The sequence below is a fragment of the Chiloscyllium plagiosum genome, chromosome 1, assembly GCF_004010195.1.
Source record: "Chiloscyllium plagiosum isolate BGI_BamShark_2017 chromosome 1, ASM401019v2, whole genome shotgun sequence".
In the NCBI taxonomy this organism is placed as follows: domain Eukaryota; kingdom Metazoa; phylum Chordata; class Chondrichthyes; order Orectolobiformes; family Hemiscylliidae; genus Chiloscyllium; species Chiloscyllium plagiosum.
The window spans coordinates 113,421,893-113,434,976 of record NC_057710.1 but is presented as its reverse complement, the minus strand read 5'-3'; the positions used below and the strand labels follow the sequence as shown (position 1 = coordinate 113,434,976).

Here is a 13,084-nt window from a genome sequence, read left to right as displayed (position 1 = left end):
GAGGGGACCTAATTGAGGTATACAAGATAATGGGAGGCATAGATAGAGTCGCTAGCCAGAGACTATTTCTCAGGGCAGAAATGACTAACACGAGGGGTCATAGTTTTAAGGTGGTTGGAGAAAAGTATACAGGGGATGTCAGAGGCAGGTTCTTTACACAGAGAGTTGTGAGAGCATGGAATGCGTTGCCAGCAGCAATGGTGGAAGCAAGGTCATTGGGGACATTTAAGAGACTACTGGACATGCATATGGTCACAGAAATTTGAGGGTGCATACATGAGGATCAGTGGTCAGCACAACATCGTGGGCTGAAGGGCCTGCTCTGTGCTGTACTGTTCTATGTTCTATGATGATGGGATAGTGTAGGGGGACGAGCTGAGAATAGTTCACAGGTCGGCGCAACATCAAGGGCTGAAGGGCCTAGTCGTATTAAGCACTGGACTGTTAATCTAGCGAACTAATAAATCTGGATGCCCAGAACATTAAAGTCCTGCCATGGCAGATGGTGGAATTTGAATTCAATATAAAAAAAAACTGGAATCAAGAGTCTAATGGATCCATTATCAGGAAAACCCCATCTGGTTCACTAATGCCCTTTAGGGAAGGAAACTATCATCCTTACCTGGTCTGGCCTACAGGTGACACCAGATCCAAAGCAAAATGGTAAACTCTTAACTACCCACTGGGCAATAAATTCTGGCCTAGCCAGCAACACCTATAACTCCTGAATGAATAAAAAAATCCATGTCTGTAGTTGTTTGATAAATATTGCATCCAGAACCTCTGTTGTTGACTGTTTCAGATGAAAGCCTTTAGATGAAACAAGAACAGAAATTTCTGGAAAAGCTCAGCAGGTCTGGCAGCATTTGTGAAGAGAAATCAGATTTAACATTTTGAGTCAAGTGGCCCTTCTTCAGGAATTCCAGTTGATGTTAACTCTGATTTCTCTCCATAGATGATGCCAGACTTGCTGAGCTTTTCAGGCAATTTCTGTTTTTGATTACCAGCATCTGTAAATCTTTTGTTTTTTGAAAGTGTTTGCTATTGAGCAAAAATCATTGGCTCCTCATCTTGGGAGAATTCATTTTACATGGGTGTCACTGGCTAGGCCAACATATATAGCCTAACTGTAATTGCCCAGAGGGGAGTTAAGAATCAATCACCTTGCTGTGGATCTGGAGTCACATACAGGCCAATCCAACTGAGGACAGCAGATTTCCTTCCCCAAAGAGGACATGGGTCAACTAAATGGGCTTTTCTAACAATTGGCAGTTTCATGGTTGTCATTTGGCAGCACGGTGGCACAGTGGTTAGCACTGCTGCCTCACAGCTCCAGAGACCCGGGTTCAATTCCCGCCTCAGGCGACTGACTGTGTGGAGTTTGCACGTTCTCCCCGTGTCTGCATGGGTTTCCTCCGGGTGCTCCGGTTGGGGGTATGGGTGGGTTGCGCTTCGGCGGGGCGGTGTGGAATTGTTGGGCCGAAGGGCCTGTTTCGACACTGTAAGTAATCTAATTTAGACTCTTAATTCCAGATTTTATATAATTTAAGTTTCACAATGGTGTGATTCAAACCCAGGTCCCCTGAATATAACTAGTGATAGTACCACTAATCATCTCCCCTGAGTTTCTGTGAATTGACTGGAGAGGCAGAGACTAACTGCAACAGTACCTCTCAGGTCTGCAGCAGCACTGCTGTTTTGAATTCTTCTTTCAAAATGTAACATTTCTTGTAAAAAGGCTTGTAGACAAAGACCTATCATTTGGTAATTACTAAGAGATGTTTTACTTTTTCAAACTACCACAGCATTGCTAGATATTATTCAATAGTGCTGGAACACAAGTGGTGAAAATTTCATGGTTTAAAACAAAATTCATTCACAAATGAGGCCAATACTGGCTGGACCCGCATTTATTGCCCGTCCCTAATTGCCCAGAGGGCAGGTGAGAGTCAACCACATTGCTGTGGGTCTGGAGTCACACGTAGGCCAGACCAGGTAAGGGTTCATTCCCTAAAGGACATTAACGAACCAGATGGGGTTTTCCCCCAAATGAGCGACAATGGATTCTTGGTCATCGCTAGACTCTTAATTCCAGATTTATATTGGATACAAATTTCACCATCTACCATTGCAGGATTTGAACCCAGGTCTCTCGAACATTACTACCTCAGTCTCGGTTTAACACTCCAGTGATAACACCACTAGGTCATTGCCTCCCTTCCTGTATAGTGCTCATATTACTACTACATGTCCATCCATATATAGGCAGTTGTACTGTCACGGTTTAGATATTGGGCAGGAAATGTATGCTAATGTACTTGGCATAATTGTCATATTTATTTATGGAGACGAGCCTTTGGCTCAGCAGTAGAATTCTCTCAAGCACCAGCAGGTGCAAAATTTGAAGCCCTCTGTAGAGAACAAGTGGAGACAGCAGTCGTAGTTCTGAACTCCAGGACTATCCAGCGAGGTGCCCATGCCCAGAGGTGGGGTGGTTGGACTTCACCATCACCGATCCCCCATTACCATACGCAAGATTGGGTCTGCGGGAGGTGACGATGGAATCACCAAGAGGGAAAAACATTTTTGACTTCATCCTCAATCTGCCTGCTGCAGATGCAGCTGTCCATGACAGTATCACTAAGACAGACCATCACACAATGTTTGTGGAGACAAAGTGCTGCCTTCACATTGAGAATATCCTCCAATGTGCTTGTGTTAACACCGCTGTGCTAAATGGGACAGACTTCAGGTCTACTGATTCAAGATTGAGCATTGATGATGGTCCATTAGCAGCTACAAAAGCATACTCCAACACAACTTTAAACCCATGGTCCGGCAGATCCTCCACTCAACCATAACAATCAAGCCAGGGGATCAACACTTTCTCAACAAAGACTGCATGAGGGCATACCAGGAGCAGCACCAGGCATACCTAAAATTAAGCTTTCAACCCAGTGAAGTTATAAAATAGGACTACTTGCGTGACAAACAAGCAGCAGCAAGGGATAAAGAGCCAAATGATCCCACAGCACCAGATCAGATCTCAGCTCTGCAGTCTTGTCATATCCAGTTGGGAATGATGGTGGCACAATTAAACAACTCACTGGAAGCAGCTTCTCCACAGGCATCCCCATCCTCAAAGATGGGGAAGCCCAGCACTCAGAGACAAGGCTGAAGCATTTACAACAATCTTCACAAGACAATAAAGATATAGGAGCAGAATATTAGGCCCATCAAGTCTGCTCTGCCATTTGATCATGGCAGGTATGTTTCTCAACCCTATCCTCCTACCTTCTCCCTGTAACCCTTGATCTCCTTACTAATCAAGAATCTATCTCGGTTTTAAATACATCCATTAACTTGGCCTGCCCAGCTTTCTGTGGCAGAGTTCCATAGTTTAACCACCCTTTAACTGAAGAAACTCCCCCTTGAGTTTTAAAAAGTTCTTGGACCTATTCTCTCGTACTGGTGGAAGAGTCTTCTCCACCTCCACTCCATCCAGGCCGCTCCATATTCTATAAGTTTCAGTCAGATCTGCCCCATCTTCCTTCTAAACTTCAAGTGCAGACGTCACCCTCATGCCATCCCTTCACCCCCAGGATCACTTATGTAAACATCCTCTGGACCCTCTCCAAGCTAACCACAGCTTTCCTCAGATAATTGCACACAATATTTCAAACTCAGTCTCATCAGAGCCTTATACTGCCTCAGTAGTACAATCTCTGCTCTTGCATTCTAACCCTCTTGAAATGAATGCTAATATTGCATTTGTCTGTCAACAGAACTTGTATGTTAACCTTAAGAGAATCCTGAACCAGGATTCCTAACTTCCTTTGTCTGTCAGATTTCCGAAGCTTTTTCCTGTTTGTAAAGTAGTCTACACTCTTATTCTTCCCACCAAAGTGCATAATCTCACACTTTCCCACACTGTACTCCATTTGCCATTTCTTTGTTCACTTTTCTCGCCTGTCCAAGTCCCTCTGTAGCCTCCTTCCTCTTCAACACCACCTGTTCCTTGACCTACCTTTGTGTCATCTGCAAACTTAACAACAATTCCCTCACAGTTCCTTCAGCCAGTTTGTTAATGTATAACATGAACCATTGTGATCACAGCTGTTATGAAGGTGTAAGGGGTACTGTACCATTAAGAGAGTTGAAAACTAACAAGGACTTAGAGAGATCTACATAGAGTACTGGAAAATTTACAGTGCAACATTTGGTCCAGCAGCAAGCAGTACCTGGGTTGCTATGGGACAAAAAAAAAATTCAAATTCGGCCAGTTTAAATTATGCCTCAAGATAATAAACTCCAATCAAGTTTGAATTTGGTATTTTGATAAAATTAAAGCCTATGAAATAATCCAATGCTCTGTGGTATAAATATTAAACAAATTGAACAGTTGGGAGAGAACTACCAAAAGACCAACAGATGTAGGCTGCTAGTCAGAAGTCTCTGAGAAGTAAATTGTCTGGAGAAGGAGTTTGTACACAGGAAAAACATCGACACCGACCTGGAGAGCAAACCTACAGGGGACGATACGAACAGGAGATTTGCCAACTAACTGGTTTTGAAATTTGAATACTTTTTATAAATCTTAATCGGGATCTTTATTGGACCAGTATTATAGAAGGGAAAGTAAAAGATAGGTTAGTGAATAGTTGTTAGTTAATTATTCCTGTTAGACTTAAAAAAAAAAAAAAGTTGTTAATTTTTACTTTAAATAGTGACCTTTGGGATAGTTCTTGGCCTCTCGAATTTTAACAGATTACAGCACGGGTTAAATAATTTCTGTGTTGCTAGTTTAAATTAGCAGGGGTGGAGTTTACCCTGTGTCGTAACAACTCAGTGAAGCTCTGCTAGTCACTACCTGCCATCCTGAAAAGACCCATTTATCCCCACTCTCTGCCTTCTGCCTATCAGCCAATCCTCTATCCATGCCAGAACCTTATCCCTAACACTGTGGGCTCTTATGCTACTTAGCAGCCTCTTGTGTGTTACCTTGTCAAAGGCCTTCTAAAGATCACATCCACCAATGCTCCTTTGTCTCCCCTTGATGATACCATGCTGAACTCAGCCCTATTTTACCATGTACTTCCAAAACTCCACGATGCCATCCTTAATAATTGGCTCTAAAATCTTAGCAGTGTCTGAGGCCTGTAACTTCCATAAGGCCATGGGCGCAGAAATTGGGCCATTCGACCAGAGTCTGCTTTGCCAAGCAATTATGGCTGATAGGTTCATGATAAATGGGGAGAAAGTGGGAAAATGGGGTTGAGAATCCTATCTATCTCTGTTTTAAATATATTCAATGACCTGGCGTCCGTAGCCTTCTGTCGCAATGAATTCCATAGACTCACCAACCTCTGGCTGAAAAAGTTTCTCCTTATTTCTGTTCTAGAGAGTTTTCCCTTTACTCTAAGGCAGTGCACTTCGGTCCTCACCTGCCAATGGAAACATTTTCCCAATGTCTACTCTGTCCAGGCCATTCGGTATTCTGTAAATTTCAATCACCTCCCATCCTTCTAAACTCCATCGAGTATCGACCCAGAGTTTTCAAACGTTCCTCACATGTTAAGGCTTTCATTCCTGGGATCATTCTTGTGAACCTCCTCTGGACCTGCTCAAGGGCCAGTACATCCTTCCCAAGGTATAGGGGCCCAAAGATTGCTCACAATACTTCAAATGTGGTCTGACAAGAGCTTTATAAAGCCTCAGAAATACATTCCTGCATTTCTATTCTAGACAGCAATAAATGCCAACATTGTATTTGCTTTCCTAACTATTGACTCAAACTGCAAATTTACATTGAGAGAATCCTAGACCAGAACTCCCAAGTGCCTTGGCACTTCAGAGTTCTGAATTTCCTGTCAGAAGCTTCCTGTCTTTTGCCTCCCTCCTTTAAACAGGTGTGTTATGAAAGCAATTTTCCAGTCCTCTAGGCCCCTTCCTGACCCTAGAAATTCCTGAGAGATAACCACCAAAGTCTCCACAACCTCCTTCAGAACTTTGGGGTGTAGTCTATCCAATCCAGATGATTTACCCACCTTCAGATCTTTCAACTTGCCCAACATCTCCTTGGGGTTGGAAACTACACTCACCTCTGCCCCCTGACTCTCGAAGTTCTGGTATACTGCTGGTGTCTTCCACCGTGAAAACTGATGTAAAGTACCGATTCAGTTCCTATGTCATTTCTTTGCTCCTGATCACTACCTCTCCAGCCTCATTTGCCAGCAGTCCAATATTCATTCTTACCTCTCTTATCTTTTAGAAATCTAAAAACTCGTGTAATCTTTTTCTATTACTAGCTAGCTTACTCTCATAGTTCATCTCCTCTTGGCTTATTACTATTTTGGTTATCCTGGTTTTTAAAGGCTTCCCAAAGCTCTAGCTTCTGACTAATCTTCACTACACTGTATGCTTTTGCTTTAATGCTGTCTTCCCTTGTCAGCCTTGGTTGTTTTGTCCTCCCCTTTGTATGTCTCTTCTTCTTGGGGATGAATTTTGGCTGTGCCTCCTGAATTACTCCCAGAAACTCCTGCCATTGCTGGTTCACCATCTTCCCTTCTAGGGTCCCTGTCCAATCAACTCTGTGTAGCTCCTCCCTCATGTCTCTGTCATTACCTTTACTCAACTGTATAACCATTACATCTGACCCCAGCTACTCCCTCTCAAACTGCAGGATGAATTCTATCATATTCTGGTCACTGTCCCCTAGGGATTCCTTCAACTTAAGTTCCCTCATTAAATCTGCCTCATTAAATGTCACCAAATCCAGAACTGCCTGTTTCCTACTGGGCTTGACCACCAACTTTTCGAAAACCAAAATCTTGCAGACATTCCACAAATTCCTTTTCTGGAGATCCACTCCCAACCTGTTTTCCCAATCCATCTGCATATTGAAGTACTCCATGTTTATTGTCATAGGGCCTTTCTTACATGCCTTTTCTACCTCCTGATTTAGTTTCTTCCCCACATTGGACTACTGCGAGAAGGCTTGTACACAACTCCAATAAGGGTCTGTTTTGCAGTTCCTCAACTCTATCCACACAGATTCTACACCTTCCAACTTGATAAATTGATAGCAAGAAGTGTTCATTTTGTTTCTTACTAACAAAGCAATCCCACCCCCCTGCCCATCTGCTTATCCTTTTGATAATGGCATGTATCCTAGGATATTTAGTTTCCAGTCATGTCTCGGTGGTATCCACAACATGTACCTGCCAATTTGCGCTAAGCTTATTTACCTTGTTTTGTACTGCATGCATTTAAGTACAACACCCTCAGTCTTGTGTTGACTAGCCCCACTTCTCATGGTTGTCCCTTTAACTGCTGTGCTTGAAGTTAGATTCCTGACCCTTTCTGTACTTTGTCCTATTACTTGTTCTGGAAACTTTAATAATCTCTGCTGATAACCTCCTCCCTCCACCATTCCATAATTTTCCATGAAACTGAACTCACCCCTCCACTAGCTAGTTTAAAGCCCTATCCACTCACCAGAAGTGCCAAGTGGATGAGCCATCTCGACTTCCTCCAGTTGATGGCAATAGGTTCATATAAACAAACAGTCTGACATGCTGCAAACAGCTTGCCAAACCTTCCAGTTTTTACAATACTCTAAGGGAAGAATGTAAAATTGAGAATGACAATTGATTTATGGTTGTTTTTATAAATGGTCACTGGACTCGAAATATTACTTAATTGTCTTCTCTCTACAGATGCTACCAGACTGTGTTTCTCCAGTACATTATTTTGTCTCAATTTTCTAATGCCGTCTTACTCGCAGTATCTCTTGTCTTGCCCAGAACACACATTATAGATACATTTTAATGAGAAAGAAAAATTGCCAAGGGACAATCAACCATCTGTGACTGACTTGGAAAATGTTAAAGATTGTATCAACCTTGAAGAAAAGGCACATAATTGTGCATGTCCAAAGGCTGGACAGAATATAAAGAATAGCAAAGAATGATTTAAAGATTAGAGAAAGGTTTGAGTACAAGAGAAAGCTAATTAGAAATATAAAAGTTTTAGATATTTAAAAAGCAAACTTAACAAAGTGAGAATCATTACTATACACAGACTGAGTCTGGAGAATTAATAAAATTGAAAATAAGGAAATGGCAGAAAATTGAATAGATATTTTGCATCACAAGAAGAGATATAGTCTTCTGTCAGAGAATGGTTAATCTGTGGAATGCATTGCCACAAAAAGCTATGGAAACCAAGTCATTGAGCGTACTTAAGACAGAGATAGATAGGTTTTTAATTATTAAGGGAATCAAGGGTTTATAGGAATGTGACTATATAAATGTAACAACTTTAATAACTGTTAATGGATTGAATGAATCAAAGATAAACTGTTATACTTGAAAGAATCAACAATAACTATTTCTGGAATAAACTGTTTCTTGAGATGAAAAGGGCAAGAAAAAGCTGTTATTAGAAGTTTTAAGCAACACGGGAATTAACCATCTCTGTGAAAAACAACATAACAATTTGTTTCCTGGGAGAGAGAGATCATAACTGCTTGATAATCTGCTGCCTTGTGACAAATGAGTATTTAAGACTGCATGCAGAAGTAATATTTTGAAATAAAGCAGTTAATTGCAGGAAGAGCTGGGTTTTAAACAGGTAGCTAATCGTGAATGTAACAAGGAGCAGGGAAGCTACTTCTGATAAGAAGACAACCTACAAACTTGAGATCTCCAAGAAATAATCAATGTTGGGAATGAAAGAATCTATTGAATCATCAATAACACCCCACTACAAACTTGAAAGAGAAAAAGTTGCATAGAAATCAAACACCAGGACAAGTCAGTAGCAGAACTTCAAAGAATAGCACTGCACAAGGATTGAACCCTGGAGACTTGTGGAGACAGACACTATTGGTGAAATCCTGGCCACATTCCTCAGGTAATTGCCAAGTTGGGTTGTAAGGCTTCACTTGTTTTCTTGAGGGGGTCTTAATTTGATTGCAACATGCAATAACATTTAAATCATTGTTTCAGTGCTTGATTATCTGTGGGACTTCTTAATAAGCAGCAAATTAAAGATAAGTTGGAAGAAAGCAGGAGAATGGAGTTGAGGAAATATATCAGTCATAGTCAAATGGTGGAGCAGAATGATGGATCAAATGGCCTAATTCTGCTCCTTTATCTAATGGTTTAACATTCTAGAAATAGCTGTAAATCATGAATTGGAAGGGTGGGAGGAATACAGAAAACTTACAATCACTGGGGAAGTGGCTTTGAGTAAATGCTTGGCTAGGAGCTCTGGCTCCTAGAGTCTTAAAAAGGAAGTGGTTGGTGAGATAAATGATATGTTAGTTTTAAGTCTCAAATTCTCTCATTTGAGTACACTTTCATTAGATTGGAAAGTAATGAATTTAATGCCTTTATTTTAACTGTGAGAAAGGCAAAGCACGAAATTACAGGCTACTTATCGGTCTTGGAAAGATGTCAGAAAAAGCAGCAATTATAAAAATTCAAGGTCATCAATAATGTTGCTTTGTGAAAGGGAAATCATACTTAATGATTGGAGTTCTTTGCAGTATCACCGTATGCTTTGGATAAGGGGAACGGTGGATATATTGTATTTAGGTTTCTGGAAGGCAATGTTAAAATGCCATGTCACATGCTATTATGAAAAGCAAAAACTCATGGTGTTGAGAATAACATTGTCATGGATAGAAGATTTCCAATCAGTCAACTTAAAATAGGCATAAACGGGGCTTTTTCCATTTGACTAGAATGCAACGAGTGTACCACAGGAAATAGCAGCAGCAGCAGGAGTAGATTATTCCATATCTCAAACCTGCTCCATATTTAACTGATCATGGCTGGTCTCCTACTTCTGCTATTTTCTTGCACTATCCTTATATCCTTCCAGTCCTGATGACGTCAGGGTATGAGGAATGAGGCACCGAAGCGATGAAACTTTCTTGCCAGTAGGCAGATCTGCACTAACGTTCAGCAGGGATCACGAAAATGCATCTTTACAAATGTATTTGTACAGACCAAGTGGGGCAACAGTTTCCTCTAGGTGCCAGAAGGAAATACTGGAGCTTCTCTTATCCCAGGTTTTCACTCGCACTGCAGTGCATTGCCTGTGGCGAGGCCCTCATAGTAACTGGGCTTGGTTCCACAAGTTCCTGTTGACGGCCTCTGAACAACCTGACTTTATCAACTCGGCAGCTGCTTCTCATCAACCTGCCAGCCATTTTGGTCAGGAAACCAACAGGAAGCATTTTAACAAGACACAGCCGTTATTATCATCAGAGTCTCCTTGTTCTTGTGCCTGGAACCTGCTAAAGCCACTGAACCAGTCAGCAGCTTGTTTAGGTCTTGTTCAAACCCCAGAGTGGGAATTGTCTCTGTCTGCGGGTTACCTTTACACCTCTGTTCTGTCTGCAAGAATGATTTTGAGCTCCCGTTTACTCTCTTTTGAAATTGTCTCCATTGTAATTAGGCAGACTATCTGACCTCAGTTACCTGCCCTGTGCCAGCAAAACTCTCTCCTGCGCCCTCCCCCCAACCTTTTCTTCCTGATTCTTTACTTGCTCAAACTGTGAAATCTCTAACCCGTCCAGTTCAAATGAAAGGTGATTGACCACACGTTTTGACTGAATATGAAAAATAAGAAATTGGAGCAGGGCTCGGTAATCTGACCCCTTCAGCTAACCTTCTCCACCATTCAATAAGGTCAAGACTGAACTTTAACCGACAATCCACTTTCCCCATTTTCCTAGATTCCTTGAATCTATTGTTCGTAATAGGAATCCACCAATTTGCTTGCTGACCCACTTAGTATCTCCAACATTTTTTGAAGTAAGTTTACATAATTTTACAGAGTTATATTTCACAATCTACCACCGAATAAGCTAGATAACACAAATCCTGAATAGGCAGCTACCAACCTTCTTACCCAGGGAATTCAATGGCACAAGGAAATTGAAGAAAAATCAATTCTTCTTTGCTTGCAACACCAAAGCAAATCACATTTCTGTTGACAAATGTCAAAGTGTATATCCATAGAAAGTGAATACAGCAATATTATCCTTATTTGTATCCATTGATTTTCTGTTGTTGGAGCAAACCTTCCCTCATTCCCTCTTCTCTGTACACAAGTACACAGTGTCTAGATCTCAGGTAAGTGAACTTTGAAATACTCATTCCTTAGATATCACTAAAACAAAGTTATATAATGAATAATTGCTTGGTAGTACAGACTTAAACATTAAAAAAAAAGACAAGAATCAAAGCTTTTCGTCTCACATAAGTAGAAACAGGTCATTTGGCCACCCCACAATATTATGGCTGATCTGCCCTATGCCTTAACTCTTCTTTCACGTCAGTTCAACATAGCTCTCAATCCCTTGATAATTTCAAAAATCTATCTACCTCCTCTTCGAATACTTTCAGTGACTGGGCATTGCAACATAAAATTCAATATTCACAACCCTCTGGGAAGAGAGATTTCTTTGCATCTCAATTTTAAGAGTTTGTTCCCTTATTGTATAACTATGTACTGTACCTCAAAACTCACTCACGAATGGAAACACCTTTTCAACATCTACCCCTTTACGCCCCCTCAGAATCTGGTATGTTTCAATAAGATCAGCCTCATTCTTCCAAACTCTAATGAATAAAGGCCTGACCTGTTTGACTTTTCTTGAACCCTTTCAGCCCAGGAATCAGCCTAGTGATCTTTAAACAGCTTCCAAAGCCAGGATATCCTTTCTTAAATACGGAGACCAAAACTGTAAACAACATGCTGCAGGTACCAGTGCCAGTCTCACCAACACCATTGTACCAAAGCCTCCCTATTTTAAAACCCAAACACCCAGCAATAAAGGCCAAAAAATATGTTGCTGTCTTAATTGCTTGCTGTATCAGCACACTAACTTTGTTTTGTTTTACATACACCGGGACATCTGTAAGCCACTGCGCTGAAGTATACTGGAGTCTGCTTCCAAATTAGATAACAATCTGTCTTTTTGATTTTCCAACTAAACTGCATGACCTCAATTTCCTACATGCAATCACAGGCGGTGAAGTTTTTGCCCAGGCACTCAACAATCCTTCTGTCCTTATCACAACATGCTCTCCTACTTATTCCAGCAAGAGGTAGTTGTGATGTATCACACTGTGCTCTCTCCTCTAAGTCGTTAATATAAATAGTGAATAATTAAGGCCCTAGGAATGATCCTTGGTGACACTGTCCAAGTTACATCTCTCTAACCTGGAGAAGACTGTGTCATGTTAACCAATCCTCAATCCGTTCTAATACGCCACTCCCAACACTGAGCTCCTACTTTTGCAATAATCCTTTTATGCAGCAAACTTATCGAACACCTCCTGGAAATTCAAATACACTACATTTACAGAATCTCCCTTATCAACTCTGTTTATTGTATCTTCAAGGAACTTGACTGACATTATTCTATTTAGGTTAAGAAAACTACTGTAAATATACCAAATATTGACTATAGCTGACACCTTTAGACAAAGATTGCTGCTGGCAAAAGCATCATATCATAAGAAATGAACTAGCATATGTATAATATTTTGCTTGTTGTATCTGTTTACCTCATGAGATCAATTTCTTTATAAACTTCACTTTTAGTGTATATTATAAAACACAGGCAAGATGCACTGACAAGAAATTTTAAACACTCAGGAGCTGTATACTTCAGTTCTTCATAAAACAAAATCAAATTACTAGTTAAAAGGAAATCAGTGCATACTTATCAAATAGAAGGCAACCAAAAATTAAAGTAAAAAGATTTTCAGTGGCAGATAAATCAAGAAAATACTTTATCAAACTTTGTCTAACCCCGCCCCCATGCATATATCCGTCACCACGCCCAACTCCGCCCCATGCCGATCTCCGTCACCACGCCCAACTCCGCCCCATGCCGCTAGCTCCCAGCCCTGCCATGTTTTCACCATCACTCCAGAACTACCCCTCTCTGAGGATGAAAGATCAGTCCTCAGCAGAGGCCTCACCTTCATTCCCCTACGCTCTCAGATTAACGAGTTCAACATGCGGCGTGACATCGAACAATTCTTCCGCCGCCTTC

The 13,084-nt window shown here is 41.1% G+C and overlaps 1 long non-coding RNA gene across 1 annotated transcript in view; it reads right to left on the bottom strand.

The window, feature by feature from the left end:
- The window catches only part of LOC122551841, a 61,757-nt gene that overhangs the window by 26,919 nt on the left and 21,754 nt on the right, over positions 1 to 13,084 (bottom strand). The gene's annotated exons all lie outside the window — the stretch shown is intronic.